We start from the raw sequence: 19318 nt of genomic DNA, 5'->3' as shown, positions 1-19318 counted from the left end.
GCCGCACCCATCCGGTCCCTTGTTGAGCAGTTAATTATGGCTTTGTTGTAGAGTGTGTACAGAGGAGGCAGCCGAAAACTGAAGCTCCATAGAAACTCTATAGGCGACGTCATTTCTCATTCAATTCCCAGTCATTGTCGGCTGTCTCTTCTGCAGAGCTTCCGCCGCTGTAGACTGGACCGGAGTGGCTTCAAAAAAGATATGTATAGCAAATTCTTCTTTACAGGGCTAGATAGGTTAGTGTTAGATCGCGGATGCCTACAGGTTTTAGAGATTTTCGTGTTAGGGTGAACTTCTAATTTAAGTTAACCACTTAACAACCAGCCCATAGCCAGGGGTGGACTGACAACTCATGGGGCCCCCGGGCAATAGGAGATTGTGGGGCCCCCAGGCAATCAGACATTATGGGGCCACACAGTATACACACACACAGTATACAATCACACAGTATACACATACATGTACACACAGTATACACATACATGTTTCTATTGGCTGAGAAGGTACTGGAGAGGTGGGGCAGCTATAATCTCTGGATTTTTAGACCAAAATGATGTCGGTAAGGGACATTTCAGAGACAAATGTAAAAAACAAAACAAAAAAACACAGTTTTTTTACATACTTTCCCTGGTTTTACAGAGGCTGGCAACCCTGATGGGGCCCCCTAGTGGCACGGGGCCCTCAGGCAGTGCCCGAGTGGCCCCAATGGTCAGTCCGCCCCTGCCCATAGCTGAATGACGGCTACAGGGCGATTCGATAACTCTGGGAGGGCGTACTATGACTTTCTCCCAGAATCACGCTCCCGCGCACCCCCTGGGGCGCACACATGGTAGCATCTGTGACCGTCGGCTGACAGCGGCTGTTTACCACGTGATCACGCTGTCAAATGACATCGCGATCACATGTAAACAAACTGGCATGATATCCGGTTCCTCTCTCCCTCTCTGTACAGTGTGAGCGGAAAGGGGAGAGATTGGATGCAGGAGTGCTGTGGGCTAGATGTATAGTGTCCACAGCACTGCTCAGTGACAAATCCAGCCATCCATCCCTCTGTATAAGACATCCACACTCAGCCATCCCGCCGTCCACACTCAGCCATCCCGCAATCCACGCTCAGCAATCCCGCAATCCACGCTCAGCCATCCCACCATCCACGCTCAGCCATCCCACCATCCACGCTCAGCCATCCCACCATCCACACTCAGCCATCCAGCCATTCGTACTCATCCATCCATGCTCATCCATCCCTCTGTCATAGTTATCCACCCATCCATGCTCAGCCATCCCATCCACCCCCAGCCATGCTCAGCGATACCCAGGCATGCTCGGCCTCCGTATGTGGCCAGGCTGTGGAAGTCTCCCACATGTGGTATTGCTGTACTCGGGAGGAGTAGGAGAATCTATTTTGGGGTGTCATTTTTGGTATGTACATGCTATGTGTTAGAAATATTGTATAAATGGACAACTTTGTGTTAAAAAAAAAAATGCGTTTTTATTTTCTTTCCACGTTTTCCAAATATTTGTAGAAAAAGAAATGACATGTTCAAAAGACACATTATGCCTCATAGATTATACGTTGGGGTGTTTACTTTCCAAAATGGGGTAATTTTTGGGGCGTTTCCATTGTCCTGGTGCTCCAGGGCCTTGTAATGTGTAAATGTAAGAGGTAATCAGCAAATTAGGTGTATAATTTATGCTCCAGAACACCTGATGGTGCTCCCTGCATGTTAGGGCTCTGTATGTGGTCAGGCTGTGTAAAAGTCTCACACATGTGGTATCGTCATACTTGGGAGGAATAGCAGAATGTGTTTTGTGGTATGTATATGCAGTGTGTGTGTGTGAGAAATAACCTGCAAATTTCCTGGCATGTTGGGGTCTCAAGAAATGAGATAGGCCATCAGTACTTCAGGTGTGATCAATTTTCAGAGACTGGCTTGTGGACTCTACAACAGTGATCATCAACCCTGTCCTCAGGGCCCACTAACAGGGCAGGTTTGCAAGATAACGGAAATACATCATAGGTGATATAATTTGCTGCTCAGTGATTGCAGCATTCTAGTCTGCATCTCCCCAAAATAATACATAAAACCTGGCCTGTTAGTGGGCCCTGAGGACAGGGTTGATAACCACTGCTCTATAGCTTTCACAAAGACCAAATAATATACACCAATTTTTGTTATTTTTTTTATCAAAGATATGTAGTATAAATGGCCAAAATTTATGAAGAAAAACTTACTCAATTGCAAAATTTTATTACGAAGAAAAATGCATTTTTTATTTTTTTACAGAATTTTCAGTCTTTTTTCTTTTATAGCGCAAGAAACAAAAAAACCCAGCAGTGATTAAATATCACCAAAAGAAAGAGATTTGTGGGGAAAAAAGGACAAAAATTTCATATGGGTACAGTGTTGCATGATTGAGTGACTGGCATTCAAAATGTGAGCACCAAAAGCTGAAAATTGGTCTGGTTAGGAAGGGGGTTTATGTGCCCAGTGGGTAAGTGGTTAATCAGACACAGATAGGGCCCTTTCACACGGGCTGTCCGATCAGGTCTGCCTGTCAGCTTTTCAGACGGACCCGATTGGGCCCTCCATTCACCTCCTATGGAGCGGCAGGTGTCAGCTGTGACACGCCTGTTGACATCTGCTGCTATCTGATGATTCAATAAAACCAGATTGATGGTGGTTCAATTTTCCATCCGTCTGGCGGATTGATTGGATAGAAAACTGACAGGCGGTCCGTTTTCACCCAATCTCCCCATAGAGGAGAGCGGGACTGGGTCTGTCTCCGCTCTGCTCAATAAGCGGAGATGGACATGTCATCCGATGGCTCAGTGGGGGATCAGCGCAGTGATCCCCGCTGAGCAAGCAGAGTCTGTCAAACTGAGGCGCCTGTGTGAAAGGGGCCATAGAAGTCAAGAGATTGCTCTAACTGCTGATGAGAAAAAAGGTATTTAGCAGTTTATATCATTATACAGGATTTCTATAGCGCCAACAGTTTGCTCTGCTCTCTACAACATGAGGGCAGACAGTACAGTACAGTACAGTAGGAATCAGAGGGCCCTGATCGTTAGAGCTTACTAAAATAATTGCATTTCTGTGCATTGTGGGAGGCCAGATATAGTGAATGCAGGGTCCTGGGTTTAGTAACATTTTAATTATTTGCTATAAAATCCCACCGTTAAAAATAAAATAAAATAATAATAAAATAATATTATATAGAAAATATACAAGATTAAAAATGTTTTAAAGTATTAAAAATATATAGAAAATATACATAGCATGATGATTTTTTTTTTTAAATATTAAAATATATAGAAAATAGACATATCATAATAACTATAGATATAATATAAAAAAAATACTCTTAAAAAGCAAACTTTACAGTGCAAAATAATGCAAAGCTCTTGGGGGGGGGGGGGGGGCAAAGGTTAAGCAGCAGCCCCATGCACAGCAAGCTTCACTCCTATATACAGCAGCAGCACAGAGAGCCTGAGTCAGCTCTGCAATGAAAAGACACACAGGCATCACATTTCACCAGCCCACTTGATTTGAACCTCAGCCAAGGTAGGTGAAAGACCTCATAAATATGCAAAGCAGGAAGTTTTCAGAGAGCAGATTCATGTAAATCCTCCATGACTGGCAGCTGATCAGATCTCCAGAACAATAGAAAAGTTACAGACTGACAAAGCTTGCTGTCACCGGTGCACCAATCAAGGCAGCAGACCCCTTTTTAGCAACTAGATTTTATTTTTTTACTTTTTCTCGTGGATGGGGGCCTATCACATTGTTAGTTCTGCCCCCCCCCACCCAGACAGAGAAGGGAGGGTTTAGTAGGCTGTCCCTTGCAACTCCCAGCAGCGGCCATTTTAACTGTGGGCAGCATGCTATAATGTTGCCAGTAAGTGAAAACTGATCCTTTTTTTTTTTTTTGTCTTCAACAATAGCTTTATTTTTAAATAGCCGAGCCCTGGGTTTTATGGCAGATAGGCGATCAGTGTGCTTCTCCCAGCAGCAACCAGTGACACCTTCAATCTCCTGGCTAATTCATCAGCTAATAATGCATTGTAATAACTTGCCTCTCCCCCCCCTCTTCCCCCATGACATCATTCCAGCCTTGATTGAATTGTGGAGGTGTGATTAAAGAGCTGCATGTCAACAGATCAAGCCTGCAGTGAACAAAGGTAGTATGCACATGAAGGGGTGGCACAGTTTGCTAAAGGAAAAAAAAAAAAGAAATCAGGTTTGTGTTTGTATGGTAGGAGTTTAAAATGGCACACAGCCTTTTTTTTTTCCAGGCTGCAGAAGGGGGGAGCTGGGGGATAGTGCAGTCTGAGGGACACTGCCCTCCCATCCAATCACAATCCGCCTATTTGCCATTGCAAAGTTGTTAACCCCAGAGTCTTGTGGCTGCCTCCGCTTCTAATCTTCTTTGGGCTTTTTTTTTTTATTCCTCCTCTCTTCTTTTTACAAAGCTTGGAAGATTTGGGTTGAAGAAAGCTCTGCTCTCATCAGAGAACCATGGAACTAAGTAGGACTCCTGATCTGCTCTGCCATCTCAAGATGTTTGGAAAGCCATCTGCTGCTTGGATATTGTTTGATAGACCCCGGCACAGCTCTCTGCCTTTATATTGTTTTAAGAATTCCTCCCTGGGGCTTGACACCCTCATCACCTCCTTGCCTAAGAGGTAAGTTCACCATCGACCCCCTCATTCTTAAGTTGCCCCCCCTGTCTGATCTTAGAAAAAAAGTGGGTGTCTTTCTCTTGAAAAATTTCAGATCTTCACTATTGCTACTTTTCTTTTCTTTAGAAACAACGTTGATTATTGATACATTTTTATTTATTTATTTATTTTGATAATTGTCTTTGTTGTTTTTAGTTTTTGGCAGGGAAGGTGTTTTCAGCACCGCTGCAGTGCGTTATACACTGTCCATGTGTTTTTATTTAATTGTATTTATTTACTAAATAGTGTCTCAGTAGTGTAATCCTTTATTCAAAGATCTCTTCCTGTATCGTGCTGTTTAAAATAGTTACAATTGATGTGTCATTTTTTTTTTGTAGCTTGTGACAGTAAAAAAAAAAAAAAAAAAAAAAATGCAAAGATATATTTAAAAAAAAAAATATTATTTTTTTTTTAAATTTTAATTTGCAAAGGATCAGTGAAATAAAATAGAAAGCAACAGATTAATGGATGTAGGTCGTGGTGTGATCTGAATCGTTTGTTTAATGCACAGTGGAGAGAAGGAGGAGACTTGTACAAGAGGGTTTTATTCTGATCTAAGTTATGGCTGGTACTAAATGGTGGTTCTTCACATTGGAGAAGATCAGCTCCCTCTATAGAGATTGCTGCCTGTCGTAGGCTACTGGTGGGATGAGCCATTGGCCATACATGGGCTTCTCAGTGGCTTGTATTTCAGAAGAAAACAATTGCAGATGCATTTTTGCATTTTTATGCTTCTTTTTTTGTGTGTGAAATATATATAAATTTTTTTTTTTTTTTTTTTTTTTTTTTTTTTTTGCACACGGTGGGAGTTTGTCTTTTATACATTGATCTGTGTTGGTGGCGCTGTGGTGCTCTTAACCAATTTTATATGTCAGTTACACTAAGAGAAAGGGGAGAGAGGTGGGGCAAGGTTTGATCTGATCTGTGTACATTCAATGCCAACGATCTGAAATTTGTCTCCCTGTACAGCCATGCAGGTGCTGATGGGGGGGGTCATAACAATTAGGAAGGTGGTTTTTATTGCTTAGCTCATTTTGTTTTATGTTTCTATTTTTAGAAATAGGAAGCTGAAAAGATCTCCATTAAAATCAGACAATGGCAATCAGAAAAAATATGTGATCTAGTTTCTAGGCTGCTGAGCAATGCATGGGGGATTAAATTGGAGGGGAGGGGTGCCATTATTGTTCTTTAGGAACATTGTATGAGTATTTTTAATTTTTATTTTAGCAATTTAAATGTGAATAAAGCAAAACTATTTGGAGCTATCTGAATATTTTGCTCTTTTAAATTGTCTGCACAGCCTGTGTTTTTTTACTATAAATAATAATATAGTATTTTATATACTTTTTTTTTTTTTTATATAAATGTAGTAATTTTAGAATATTATTAAGATGGAGTGTACTTTTTGAATTTTTTTTCTTTTTGATTCCAGAAACACAATACTTATTACTACTTCTTCTTCCTTTTTTTTTTTTTTTTATCAGCATTTATTACTTTTTATATACACATTTACTTAAATACTGTATCAGAGTTAATTACTATATATACTTTATTAGTATTACTTTATATAGTATATATGTTTTATTTACTTTATCAGCATTATTACCTTGATATATTACATAATTGTTATACAGGATTTATATAACGCCAACAGTTTGTGCAACGCTTTACAACATTAAGGTTACAATTCAATACAGGAGGAATCGGAGGGCCTTGCTCGTTATTATATATGTTACTTTATGTACAGTAGTATATATATTTTATTTATTTTATCAGCATTATTATCTTTTTATATATTATATACCTTCACTTTATTTGCTTTTTTTTTTTTTTTTTATTTATATATTTTATCAGCATAGCTACACTGTGTGTGTTTAAAAAAAATTGTATACTTAGTAATAACTTTACAGGGTTATTACTTTATCATCGTTTAGAGTTTTCTGCATTGTACATATTTTGAAAATCAACCAAACTAATATTTAAAATGCAGGCTTATGACGTAGAAGCTCCATGTTTTATAATAGGAAACTCTCCCCCCCAAGTTATATAGTATTAGCAAGTATTAAAGGAAAGTGAGTGTTTAAAAAGTTGCACTTTAGTCCATTTTGAGGGCGTGTATTTTGCTACAGTCAAAATGGCTGTTCTGTCAGAACATTCCTATGTGATCCTCAGATCTGTTTGAAGCATGTGAAATAATGGAAAGATGGGGGGGTCTAATTTTAAGGTGATTTAAATGGCATGATTTCTGAATTTTAGTTACTTAATAGAAACTTAACTACTGGCTCAGAATGTTTGGATATTTGTTTTATATAACTTTGTTTATGTAACTACAAGCATGACCCACTATAGGGGCATATTTTATAAAACAGGAAATGGCGGGTTCAGCAGGAACTGGCTGAGATTCGAACCATTATTGGGTGGGCTGAATGTACCAAGTTGATCGATCAATAAACTTGGGTCCCCGCCCACCAGCAGAAGACAAGTGCTTGGCAGGAGAGATTCCCCCTGTCAACACGATCAGGAAAATTTTATTTTCTTCCATGGTTGCTGGAAAGAAATTTGCACCACCTATGGCCTGCCTGACATTTACCAAACAATTACTGCAGGTGAATCTTCAAGGTGTGTTTTTTAAATGGCAGTGATTGGTTCACCAGTATATGTCTTGGGAAAATCACATTCAAGGTTTTATAAATCTGGTGTCCGTTTTATCGTGGCTGCTAATGAGTTTTGATGTCAAGTTTGCTTTCTAGGCGACCGCCATGAAAATGAAAACTTCTCCCTTGCCGTGGACCTGCACTGCAAAGGTTAACGGCTTGTTAAGAACTAGGGGATTTGGAAAAGTAATTTTTTACTTGCCTGATCCTCTGCTCCTGCAGGCTTTTCCGTGCTGCTAGATCAGTTCCTGCAGGCTTTTCCGCGCTGCTAGATCAGTTCCTGCAGGCTTTTCCGCGCTGCTAGATCAGTTCCTGCAGGCTTTTCTGCGCTGCTAGATCAGTTCCTGCAGGCTTTTCTGCGCTGCTAGATCAGTTCCTGCAGGCTTTTCCGCGCTGCTAGATCAGTTCCTGCAGGCTTTTCCGCGCTGCTAGATCAGTTCCTGCAGGCTTTTCCGCGCTGCTAGATCAGTTCCTGCAGGCTTTTCCGCGCTGCTAGATCAGTTCCTGCAGGCTTTTCCGCGCTGCTAGATCAGTTCCTGCAGGCTTTTCCGCGCTGCTAGATCAGTTCCTGCAGGCTTTTCCGCGCTGCTAGATCAGTTCCTGCAGGCTTTTCCGCGCTGCTAGATCAGTTCCTGCAGGCTTTTCCGCGCTGCTAGATCAGTTCCTGCAGGCTTTTCCACGCTGCTAGATCAGTTCCTGCAGGCTTTTCCGCGCTGCTAGATCAGTTCCTGCAGGCTTTTCCGCGCTGCTAGATCAGTTCCTGCAGGCTTTTCCGCGCTGCTAGATCAGTTCCTGCAGGCTTTTCCGCGCTGCTAGGTCTGTTCCTGCAGGCTTTTCCGCGCTGCTAGGTCTGTTCCTGCAGGCTTTTCCGCGCTGCTAGGTCTGTTCCTGCAGGCTTCTTCCCCATACGCTCCAGTGGTCTAAGGTTTTCTGTCATCAAAATTGTATGCAATGATTATAGCCCTGCTCTGAATGTGAGGATGGCGAGGGACAGTTCACCGCTTACACATGGGGGTGCACAGTCTTCCAGGGGTGCGGAGGATCAGTTAAGTAAAAGTGCTTTTACCATCCTCTACACAGAAACAAGCAGTAAGACCTCACAGTACGGGCCCAGCCATATTGCAAGGGAGGAGTTTTAGTATTACTGGCGTTGGGCTCAAAAATAGGACATGCAGTCAGTATCATGTAAAGTGAACCTGTTACAATCAGCTGTTAACATCAAAATTAAAAACAGGAATTTAACTTGTGTTTCTGCCATTTACAGAAAGAGCAACTAGATTCCACAAATGCTTACCAAGGTCAATCTGTTCCTTTGCGTTACATAGCGCCATGGCAAAAATCTGGAAATGTATTACAGCTTACCAATCGTTTAGATGTACTAACTGTATTGATTTTTACTTTTCTTGGGCTTGCAAATCGGTCCATGTGTCTTCAAAGTGGCACCAATGAACTTCCTTCACACTGTTCACAGGGCATTAGGTTTTAGTAATGCACTGACATGCCATTACACTGAAAAAAAAATCTTCATAAGGCAAAACAACGTGTTTAATTCAAACATAAAAACTATGCCTTTACCCCGACCAGTTTCGTCACAATAGGACTTCTTCCACGCCCAGAAGAAGTCCTATTGCAACAAAACTGGTCGGGGTAAAGGCATTGTTTTTATGTTTGGATTGAGCACGTTGTTTTGGCTTATGAAGTTTTTTATTTCAATGTAATGGCATGTCAGTGCATTACTTGATTAAAACCTAATTTTAAGGATTTGCACTATGTGGCGTTTTATCTCTTTGTTGATACATTCCACTGGATACTACGATCTGAGACCAGAGGAGTATCGTTTTCCATGCGACAGTTGGATGATCCTTCCTGCTCTTTGTATGCTAAGGAACAACCGTGGATGGAGCATATGAGATTTATGAGCCCCCTTTGACCACCCATAGTAGGTGGTCAACACTCTCTCTGGTAAGAGTACATCCTAACTAATGGTGGTGGTCTATTCACGTGGGGGAGGAGCTGAGTGAATTAGAACTTTTTTGCATTCCATTGGTGCAACTTTGAAGACACATGGACTGATTAGCATTTTTTTTTTTTTTATTGTCTTGTTTATGTGATTATATCTATTATATGTCTAGTTACCCACCAGCGCAGTTTTATCTTGTTTTTTTCATTATTTTAAATACCCCTATCAGTGGTAAATGGTCTGCCTCATCCCCATAACTGCAAGAGAGCTTTTCAATTGAAAAAAAAAAGGCTTACTGGCTGGATCACCAAATGATAATAGAAGGAAGAAAGCCTAAAAAGGAAATGAATGCAGCCATCACATTTAAGAATTTGTAAGCTCTAATATATGAAAAATTTACTTGTGGGTTTAATACTGCTTTTAGGTAGCACATACAGATCTTGTTCCACCCCAGACTTTGGGTGGACAATGAAAGGAGAAGCAGAAGACTGATAAGCTTATCTTTGTGACTCTGCTCTCTTTATATCAGCATGTCCCTTGCTAATACATTTGCATTTCAGCACAACCGATTGGCTCCCAGCACAACCGATTGGCTCCCAGTCTCCTTCCTTAAGCTGGCTACGCATTGTACAATTTTCCTTTTTAGATTTCCGAAAACCATGGAATATGAGGTCAAACCTTCAAGTTGTATGCAATCAGGCAGGCCCTTGCACTACATAGTTGAAGGTGAATCTAAAGAACAATAAAAATGTGCATAATGTGTAGCTAGCTTTACTCTACTAGAGCTGAGCACTGGTGTGCAAGTGGTTGATAGCAAGCCAAAGCAGTTCCAGCCGAAATAGGACTTAAGATAAAAATACCCATAGAATACTCATGCCTCGTGCAATGTAACAAAGGTATGCTTTAAATTATGCCCAGTTTTCTATTTGTGCAGCATCAATTTCTTACTTTGGAGATGGCCGTGCTGTGTAGGAACTTCACAATGTGGCCATCTGAAGCCACAGTGTCCTTCCTGGCTACCCAGCATGCACCTGCCAATCTTGTGCACGTGCAGTGCGATCTTGATCAGCTTGCCATGCCAAGCTGACCAAGATTTTCCATAGACGCCAATGTTAAATGTTACGGGAACAGTGTCATGCTAAGCTGACTAAGATTTCCCAGGAGCCAATGCAAAACCGGAAATGATGTGCAGTGGCTGAAAGAGGAAGTGAATTTAAATATAGGCATAAATCGGGTAAGTAAACAGAAATATATATATATATATATATATATATATATATAGTATTAAACCGCAGTTGAAGCGAAAAATAAAATTCCCCTGCAAGGCAATGTCATAATATTCTAGTATGCATCTCATACTAGCACATTATGAGGGACTTGCCTTTAAAACGAAGCCCTTCAGTGCCCCCGCTGTCACCACTGAGAGGGCTTCCATCTTCTCAGTACGCGCCCTCCGTCTACATGAATGGCAGGGGCACAATGACGTCACTCCCTGCTTATGCATGTGGGAACCACAGTTTTATGGCACAGGCTCTGAAGGTGCGGCACGGTATGCCGGACCTTCAGAGCGCATGCACTGGTGATGTTACTGGCAGCATCCAGGGTGAATATCTCCTCCTAAATAGTGCAAGTTTAGAAGATATTCACAGTACCTACTAGTAAGCCTTACCTGTAGGTATAAGTGGTAAAAAAAAAGTGTTTACTACCACTTTAATTGCCTCTACATTTGATTGTTATTGGTTTTAGTAATGACTTAAGAATTTGATTGTGTCTTTTTTTTTTTTTTTTTTCTATCAAAATAAACATTATACTTGCCTACTCTGTGCAGTGGCTTTGCACAGAGCAGACCAGATCCTCCTCTTCTTGGGTCCCTGGCTGGAGCTCCTGGCCCTCCCTGCTTCGTGCCCCCACAGCAAGCAGCTTGCTATGGGGGCACCCAAGCTGAGCTGTATCTCTGTGTATCCATTCAGATACAAAGCCATGGTTCGGCCCGCCCCCCTCTCGCCTGATTGGCTAATTGAGTTTGTCAGCAGTGGGAGCCAATGGTGCTGCTGCTGTGTCTCAGACAATCAGAAGGCAGAGTCCCAGACGGCTGAGGGGCTTTTGGCCATTGCTGAATAGAGCTGAAGCTCGTAAGTATTAGGGGGGCTGCTGCACACAGAAGGCTTTTTATCTTGGTTACATAGTAGGTGAGGTTGAAAAAAGACACAAGTCCATCATGCCCAAGCTATGTATGTGATTATATTGTATATTCCTTTATGCTGCGGTTGTTCAGGTGCTTATCTAATAGTTTTTTGAAACTATCGATGCTCCCTGCTGAGACCACCGCCTGTGGAAGGGAATTCCACATCCTTGCCACTCTTGCAGTAAAGAACACTCGTAGTTTAAGGTTAAACCTCCTCTTCTAAATTTAATGGTGGCCATGTGTCTTGTTAAACTCCCTTCCGCAAAAAGGTTTTATCTCTATTGTGGGGTCACCAGTACAGTATTTATAAATTGAAATCTTATCCCCTCTCAAGTGTCCCTTCTCCAGAGAGAATAAGTTCAGTGCTCGTAACCTTAACTCATAACTAATATCTTCCAGACCCTTTATTACCCTTCTTTGTACTCGCTCCATTTCCAGTACATCCTTCCTGAGGACTTGTGCCCAAAACTGGACAGCATACTTTAGGTGATGGCCGGACCAGAGTCTTGTAGAGCAGGAGAATTATCATTTTATCTCTGGAGTTGATCCCCTTTTTTTAATGCATGCCAATATTCTGTTTGCTTTTGTTAGCAGCAGCTTGGCATTGCACACCATTGCTGAGCCCATCAACTAGGGTCTTCCCCCAGTGTATAGATTGCATTCATATTTTTGCCACCCAAATGCATTATTTTACATTTTTCTATATTAAATTTCATTTGCCATGTAGTTGCCCACCCCATTAATTTGTTCAGATCTTTTTGCAAGGTTTCCACATCCTGCGGAGAAGTTATTGCCCTGCTTAACTTGGTATCGTCCACAAATACAGAGATTGAACTGTTTACCCCATCCTCCAGGTCGTTTCTGAACAAAATAAATAGGATCGGTCCCAGCACAGAACCCTGGGGGACCCCACTACCCACCCCTGGCCATTCTGCGTACTCCCTATTTATAACCACCCTCTGAACTCGCCCTTGTAGCCAGTTTTCAATTCGTGCACTCATGAATCCATGCTGATTACTGCTAATGATACTGTTCTTTTTACTAAAATCTTGTATATAGTCCCTTATCATCCCCTCCAAGAGCTTGCATACTTTTGATGTTGGGCTAACTAGTCTGTAATTCCCAGGGATGTATTTTGGGCCCTTTTATTAATATTGGTGCTACATTGGCTTTTCTCCAATCACCTGGTACCCTTCCAGTCAGTAGACTGTCAGTAAAGTAATTGCCAGACCATTGTTTCAAATTTTTACTGAGTTTCCCAAGTACCCTCGGATGCAAGCCACCTGGTCCCAGTGATTTATTAATGTTAAGTTTCCCAAATCTAATTTTAATTCTGTCCTCTGTTAACCACGGAGGTGCTTCCTGTGTTGTCATAAGGATAAACACTGCAGTTTTGGCTACTAAAGCCCCCTGATTCCCTCGAGAAGAATAAATTCAATACCTTCGCCATCTCCCCATCCTTTTGTAACCAGATGTCTTTCCTCATTCTTTATGGGGCCAATATGGCCTGTCCTCCCATTTATTTTTTTACGGTTTCCATACTTAAAGAATTTATTGGGATTTTTGTTTTTGCTCTCCTCAGCGTTCTTTCATGTTCTATCTTGGCTGCCCTAATTGCGCCCTTACCTGCTGATGATGATGATCCCTCAACCCTTTTATTATTATTATTTTTTTTTTTTTTTTTTATATATGCATTTTTACATTGGCCTTAAGCCATCCAGGACTTTTGTTTGCTCTTTTAAATTTATTACCCAATGGGATGCATTGGCTAATGCCCTTATTTAATATGCTCTTAAAGCAAACCCATCTCTCCTCCGTGTTCTTTGTTCCTAAGATTTTATCCCAATTCAAACCTTCTAACAAGGTTCATAGTTTAGGGAAGTTGGCTTTTTGAAATTCATTGTCTTTTATACTGAAGCAAATTGACCTGTGATCGCGGTTTCCTAAATTGCCCATAGTTCCACACCCGTGATCAGGTCTGTAAGGTTGGTAATCAGTAGATCCAGTAACGCTTCATTTCTATCTTGATGCATAGAATGATGGAAGATAAAAAAAACTTCTGCCTTTACAACCACTTTAAAGGTGGTGCAGGATCTGTGGGAGGAGTTCTGTCTTCCTCTATGATGCCAACTGCTGAGACAAGGAGGGGGCAAAGACAAGCCTCTGCCTGTCCTGCACAGGGAAGTGGAGGGTCTGGCAGAGGAGTTCTGTCCTCCTCTCTGCTGCTGAGACAAGGTAGGGGGTGGAGATGAAGGGGATGCAGAAGCTGCAAGAGAGGTGCGAGGACCACATGAAATGGCCTAGTAGGCCGGCTTTGGCCTGTGGGCCTTGCATTTGACCCATGTGCCATATATGGATCACAATTTGGCTGCATTAGCAGGGACTAGCCACATTGTGACTCCTGACTACTGTCGCTGTACAGAAATCAATCTACTGATTGACTTCTGTACAACTGCCTGCTGAAAAATGTCTGCTTCATCAGTGCTGCAGGCTATAGCGTGCAGTGCTCATTTGTGTATTCTGATGGCGGAGTATTCTCCCAGCAGTCAAAATACAAAAACAGTGGGAAGGATTCCTCCATCCACCTCAAATGTGTGATTGGGGGAATGGTGTCTGTTTTTTGCATTCAACCCGCTGGTTGAACAAAACCTGACTCGTCTATGGGCTGCCTTACACTGCTTGCATTTGAAGAAATACATTTTAGACTGGGTTCACACCTAATATGGATGAGGCTCACAGCAGGGGTTTGGTGTGTCCCTGTTCTCCATTTTCAGGGACAAATCAAGCCTGAATTTTTTTCCTGAATTCAGGCCTGAAACTAAGCCAAAGACACACGGGACCCCTGTGTAATTTGCTCCGCAGCTGCCTCAGATATGTGTGAACCGGCTCTATTGAGAGACAGGCACACTCTCCTGTCATATGAATGCGGGGAAACCTGCATCCAATTTGCACTAGTGTGAACCCAGCTTTCATCTGTATTGAATACAGAGCTACATTGATTTGTACAGTTGTGCTCATAGGTTTACATACCCTGCCAGAATTTGATTTCTTGGCCGTTTTTCTGAGAATATAAATGATTGATACAAAAACTTTTCTTTCACTCATAGTTTAGTGTTTGGCTGAAGCCATTTATTATCCATTAATTGTGTTTTTTATTTTTTATTTATCATAATGGCTACAGAAACTACCCAAATGGCCCTGATCAAGAGTTTACATACCCCAGTTCTTAATACTGTGTATTGCCCCCTTTAAGATCAAGGACAGCTTGAAGTCTTTTTTTGTGGATGAGGCTCTTTATCATCTCAGATGGTAAAGCTGCCCATTCCTCTTGGCAAAAAGCTTCCAGTGCCTATAAATTCTTAGGCTGTCTTGCATGATCTGCAGGTTTTGAGATCTCCCCAGAGTGGTTCAATGATATTGAGGTAAGGAAACTGAAAAGGCCACTCCAGAACTTTCACTTTATACTGCTGTAGCCAATGACCGGTCGACTTGGCTTTGTGTTTTGGATCATTGTCATATTGGAATGTCCAAGCACGTCCCATGCGCAGCTCCCTGGCTGATGAATGTAAATGTTCCTCCAGTATTTTTTTATAACATACTGCATTCATCTTGCCATCAAGTTTGACCAAATTTCCTGTGCCTTTTGTAGCTCACAAATCCCCAAAACATCAGTCATCCACCTCCGTACCTTTCATCATAGGCCTTATTGACTCCTCTCCAAATGTAGCATTTATGGTTGTGCCCAAAAAGCTCAATTTTGGTCTCATCACTCCAAATGACTTTGTGCCAGAAGGTTTGAGGCTTGTCTCTGTGCTGTTTGGCGTATTTGTAAGCGGGATACTTTGTGGCATTTGTGTAGTAATGACTTTCTTCTGGTGACTCGACCATGCAGGCCATCTTTCTTCAAGTGCCCCCTTATTGTGCATCTTGAAATGGCCACGCCAGTCCTGTATTTCACCTTAAGTTATTTTATTTTTTCTTTGCATCTCAAACTATTTTTTCCTGTCAGTTGTGGCTGAAATTTTAGTTGGTCTACCTAACCGTTGTTTGGTTTCAACAGAACCCCTCATTTTCTACTTCTTGATTAGAGTTTGAACACTGCTGATTGGCATTCTCAGTTCCTTGGATATCTTTTATATCCCTTTTTCCTGTTTTTATACTGTTCAACTACCTTTTCCCGCAGATCCTTTGACAATTCTTTTGCTTTCCCCTTGACTCAGAATCCAGAAACTTCAGTGCAGCACTGGAGGAAAGATGAAGGGTCTGTCAGGAATCCAGAAACGCATTGACCTTTTACACACTAATTACATGCAGACAGATCACAGGTGAGGATGGTTACCTTTTTTAATAACCATTCAACCCCCTTTTGTGCATGTTATCAGGTCAAAATCACCAGGGTATGTAAACTTTTGATCAGGGTCATATGGGTAGCTTCAGTTGCCATTACGATTTAAAAAGTAAACACAATTGATTGATCATAAATGGCTTCAGTCAAACACTAACCATGAGTGAAAAATGTTTGTGTTTATTATTCATATTCTCTGAAAAATGGCCAAGAAATCATAAATTCTGCCAGGGTATGTAAACTTATGAGCACAACTGTATATGTTGGAATCTGCCATTATATGACTTGCATGCTACATGCAAAAGACTTTGGTAATTGTAAATAAAAAGGTTGTATAAATGAAGCTTTGTTGTTCAGTAAAAGTTACTCCTGTTACGCAATATAGATGTAAAGGGAAGGGATTCTGACTAACTGTTAACCACTTGCCGCCCGCCATATAGCAAAATGACGGTGGCAAAGTGGTTTTAATATCCTGACCGGACGCGCGCATCGCGGCGATCGTTGTTGCGGCGTGTCAGTCTGACACCCCGCAACTATGATCTCTGACGGAGACTCTTTACCATGTGATCAGCCGTGTCCAATCACGGCTGATCACAATGTAAATAGGAAGAGCCGGTTATCGGCTTTTCCTCACTCGCGTCTGTCAGACGCGAGTAGAGGAGAGCCAATCGGCTGCTCTTCTGACAGGGGGGTCTGTGCTGATCGATTATCAGCACAGCCCCCCCAAGGATGCCCTCACTGGACCACCAGGGACGTCACCAGACTACCAGGGATGCCCAGCACCAGGTATACCCCCCCTAGACCACCAGGGATGCCAGTCAGTGCCCACAATGGGCACTGATTGGCATCCATTCCTACAATGTTCATCTGTGTCGCACATCAGTGCCACTTCATTAATGCCACATCATTGGTGCCCATCAGTGCCGCCTTATCAGTGAAGGAGAAAACTTACTTATTTACAAAGTTTTGTAACTGAAACAAAAAAAATGTTTTTCTTTTCAAAATTTTCGGCCTTTTTTTATTTGTTTAGCAGAAAAAAAAATCCCAGAGGTGATCAAATACCACCAAAAGAAAGCTCTATTTGTGTGGGGGAAAAAAAAATCATAAAAATTTTGTTTGAGTACGGTGTAGCATGCCCGTGCAATTGTCATTCAAAGTGCGACAGCGTTGAAAGCTCAAAATTCGTCTGGGCAGGAAGGTGTATAAGTGCCCGGTATTGAAGTGGTTAACAAAAATAATTGGAAATGGCAATGCTGTGCATGACCATGTCAGTCCTGGTGCAAGCGTGCTCACATAAGGTGGCAACACCACTGCTGTATTTCAGTGGTGTTGTTGCCTTACTAAAGAAGGTTCCATTGATTTGTATACAAACTGGTAGGGTGACCCCCCCCCCTCAAAAAATGCAGTAGAAAACAAAAGGCATATAGGCACAAGCTATGCAGGGAAAAGATTTGCTTTAAATATTTTCTGGGTTTACATACAATTTTTTTATTTTATTTTTATTTTTTAAACCTTGAACCTTTACAACCCTTTTTTTTAAGGTCTGGTTCACACCTATGCATTTTTTTATGTGTTTGAAGTTTTGGAGAAACACATTACAGTCCATTTAACATGATTACCTATGAGTCACGTTCACATCTGTGCATTTTATGGAAAGGGCCAGGGACATTTTCTGGTTTTTGGTTCCATAGACTTCGGTGTGTATTGAAACATGCAACCTGCATAGGTTTGAACCAGGCCTCAGTGCTCAGTTAAACAGGTTTGCATTAAGGGCTTGCTGCTCACACTGCATTAAAAAGGAGCCACTCAATACTCTTAAAATATTTTACTAGAGCAATACAGCTGCTGGTGGAACACTACCCAAAAACACATAGCATTGCTCTTTTGCACCTACATTGTGAACATAACGGAATGATTCCATCCAATGGATGAAAAAGGATTCTAAATGAACATATTTACACTAAAAAATAACTTTGTTAGACTGGAGCAAGCTGGCATGCTGACATTTATATAACTTCACTTCGCTGTAGTTGGCCATTAAAACATTTTGATCTTACCCATTATAGAAATGACATAATTTCCATTTTTCATAATTTAAAATGTATATTTCCGTGCTTGCTCATGTGATGCCAGTGGTGTCTTAACTTTCTCTCTCAAATGTTCTGCAGTGAAATTAGATCCAGAATGACAGCTGCGTTTTTACAAATTGCCTGAAGAGGGCAGAAGAAACAATAGCAAATATATAATGTAATACTTCAAAACTGGGCTTGATGATTATACATATATATATATATATATATATATATATATATATATATATATATATATATATACACACTTTTTTTTTGCCATCTAAAAGCCCAATTTTTCTATCGTTCATAAAATATTTTAACATTTAATAAAGTTTTCTTAAAATTGCTTGCAAAAACAGTCGACGTGTCTAATTTCTGTTACTGCACAAATAAAGCAGTGTATCTAAAGTAAGGTGACCAGATTTTTTTTTTTTTTTTTTTTTTTTAATGAAATCTGGGGACATTATTTTTTTTTATTTTTATTGGCAAATGGTAAACTATTTTATAAGCTTATTTTCCTCAAATGATATATGCAGTGTATGTTTTATGTAATTTATTGTATAATTATAGATGTAATTTCTCACATTTCATCCATGAGATAAATAAAAGATACTTCTTAGAATTTTTTGGGATATGACTACCAAATGATAGAGAAAAAATGTTTCAATGGATATCTATTATATACTCTATTTCCCACTCTCTGTACTGTATCTTCCATCTCTCTTGCTCTGTGTATATTGTATCTCTCTCCCTCTCTCTCCTATACCTTAACAATGTTCTGGCTTCCCGCCAGTCAGGTGTTGTGTTGTCTTTTTTGGTCAGTCGTGGTGTGGTCCCTGAAAGCTCTCCCACCCCCCCCCCCAGTGTCTGTTTGGGCACCACATGCTCCTTTATTCTATTCACAGAGTGGCCAGCACAGCTGAGTGTGTGTGATGATAACCTGTGTGCTGTTCGGGGGGGAGGGAGAGAGAATCGGGGCTGGATCAGCACTGACTGCAGGGGGAGAAAAGCAGTGACCACGGCCCGGAGTGGGACCCACAGGGAAAATGCCTGCAATCCAGGTGTCAGAAACCATGAAGTCAGGCTGAGACAGAAGTACAGTTAAATCACACTTGTTTAATAATAAAACTAAAAAGAACAAAAGTAGTCAAAACATAGCCAAAGTTCTGTAACCGGAATGGATAGTCAGCCAAGCCAGTAGTCAGGAATCAATGTAGTGGAACAGCAAGCAGGCTCTGGAGCCAGAAGGGGTGTCAGCAAAGCAAGTCTTGAACAGGATTGCAGGAGATAGTTTCTGTGATGTTGACCAAGGCAAAAGCAGAGATACTCTGGACTGGACAGCTTAAGTAGGCAGGACTGACGAGCGGGATATCGCCAGC

At 41.3% G+C, this 19318-nt stretch overlaps 1 protein-coding gene across 1 annotated transcript in view; it reads left to right on the top strand.

Moving 5' to 3' along the window:
* The first annotated feature begins 3983 nt into the window (after positions 1-3983).
* EPC1 (enhancer of polycomb 1) overlaps positions 3984-19318 on the top strand; it is a 112914-nt gene continuing 97579 nt past the window's right edge. The window contains exons 1-2 of the mRNA XM_077491082.1: positions 3984-4183; positions 4475-4687. The gene's annotated coding sequence lies outside the window, so the exon portion shown is untranslated. The remainder of the gene's footprint in view (positions 4184-4474; positions 4688-19318) is intronic.

This window comes from Lithobates pipiens, unplaced genomic scaffold, assembly GCF_037356315.1.
Source record: "Lithobates pipiens isolate NorthernLeopardFrog02 unplaced genomic scaffold, aLitPip1_a1.2 Scaffold_19, whole genome shotgun sequence".
In the NCBI taxonomy this organism is placed as follows: domain Eukaryota; kingdom Metazoa; phylum Chordata; class Amphibia; order Anura; family Ranidae; genus Lithobates; species Lithobates pipiens.
This window is presented reverse-complemented; position numbering and strand designations above follow the sequence as displayed.